Source organism: Cervus canadensis, chromosome 21, assembly GCF_019320065.1.
Source record: "Cervus canadensis isolate Bull #8, Minnesota chromosome 21, ASM1932006v1, whole genome shotgun sequence".
Taxonomy (NCBI): Eukaryota; Metazoa; Chordata; class Mammalia; order Artiodactyla; family Cervidae; genus Cervus; species Cervus canadensis.
In genome coordinates, this window is record NC_057406.1 from 36,935,677 (window position 1) to 36,937,875 (window position 2,199).

Below are 2,199 nucleotides of genomic sequence, written 5' to 3' on the forward strand. Positions count from 1 at the left end.
TATACTAACACATATATATGGAATTTAGAAAGATGGTAATGATAACCCTATATGCAAAACAGAAAAAGAGTCACAGATGTATAGAACAGACTTTTGGACTCTATGGGAGAAGGCGAGGGTGGGATGTTTCGAGAGAACAGCATCGAAAGATGTATATTATCTAGGGTGAAACAGATCACCAGCCCAGGTTGGATGCATGAGACAAGTGCTCGGGACTGGTGCACTGGGAAGACCCAGAGGGATCGGGTGGAGAGGGAGGTGCGCGGGGGGATTGGGATGGGGAATACATGTAAATCCATGGCTGATTCATATCAATGTATGACAAAAACCACTACAATACTGAAAAATAATTAGCCTCCAACTCATAAAAATAAATGGAAAAAAAAAGAAAAGAATAGACTTGTGGACACAGTGGGGGAAGAAGAGGGTGGGATGAATTGAGAGAGTAGTATGGAAACAATTATATTACCATGTGTAAAATAGGTAGCCAGTGGGGATTTGCTGTATGGCTCAAGGAGCTCAAACTGGTACTCTATGACAACCTGTCACAGGGTTGGGGTGAGATGGGGTGGGAAGTGGGACGGCAGTTCAGGAGAGAGGGGACATATTTATACCTATGGCTGATTCATGTTGATGTAGGGCAGAAACCAACACAATATTGTAAAGCAATTATTCTCCAATTAAAAATAAATACATTTTTTAAAAAAGAATGCAATCCAGGTTACCATGTCATTTATGATGAGAAGAAAAAGAGCTACTAACCAGACATCACTAGTTTGTTTTTTCAAGAGTGTAGAAAGAATTTAATCCAACCAGGAGCCAGAACCTGTGCCGTTAATGTCAGGCATAGGCAAAATTGCAGTTTGTCCTCCATCTCCTATTGCTGATGACCTTTCAGTTCTACCATCTCTCACCTCCTTTCCCTTCTCCAGTCAGTAACTCTTCTGGCCTGTTCACTGGATGTCAGCCCCTGTATGCTATCTGTTGGATTGTGCTACTGTCCTTTTCAAGGCACTGTGCTGTAAGATTAAGTATGTTTTCTTTATTTTTTTGTGTTTGTTTTTTATGTATCATTTGTGTGAAAAGCATTATAAACCTATTACAGTGCAGTAGTATATAGCCAGCCTTGTTAGTTGGGTATCTAGGCTAACTTTGTTGGATTTAAGGACACATCAGACTTAAGAATGCACACTCAGAATGGTACTTGTTCATAAGTAGGGGACTTATTGTAATGAACATGATGTGATACAAATACTAAAAGAAGGGAGAAGCTAAAAATATCTGTCAACTAGACATTACTTTTTACTTTAAATAAAGTCACATTCAAAAAAAAAAAATAAATAAAGTCACATTCTATTTTAAAAGACAGAGAAGCACAGAGACAACATATCTGAATTATGATGTGTTAGATGTCAAGATAATGTTAAGATTGGAAATGAAGGATGGGTGGAAAAAAGAAGGGAACACAAAAGAAGCCTTGAGCTTCTGCTAGGTTGTTTCTTGGTCTGCATGTTGCTTACATGCATATATTCACTTTGTGAATGTTCACTAAGCTATACTCATGATTTTTGCACTGTCCTGAGTTTAAAATTTAGTAAAAATTTACATAAAATTGAAGAGGAAAAAAGATAGGGAACTGTTGAATACATACTTAAAAGCTATGTCTTCCTTTGCTTTTTCAAAAAAGCCGCCTCAGCTTTTTGTTACTATTCAATCTGTTACATCTACTAGCCTCCACATAACATTTCCAAGATTCAGCTCTACAAGAGTGTCAAAGACAGGATCACCATCCCTCAGGTCTTTCTTCAATCTTTACCTCCTGTAGTGGCTCTGGCCCCTTGATTCTTTTTTCTGTTCTTTACCTTAAATTCTTTCTGTAAGTTAGGATATCTTGAATTCCCCCCCCTCCTCTAATTTGTCTTTTGTGACACCACACTCTCCTGGTTCTTACTCAATTATTGACTTGTTTCTTCTCAGCCCAGTTCACTAGATTTTCTTCTAACAGTTCCTTAAATATTTATGCTCCTCGGTTTTCTATCTTCAAAATTTTCTCTTTGCTATACTTTTTTTTGGGGGGGGTGTTAGTTCTAGAAGGTCATGTAGTTCTTCATTAGAACCATTCAACTTCAGCTTCTTCAGCATTATGATCAGGGCATAGACTTGGATTACTGTGATATTGAATGGTTTGCTTTGGAAACG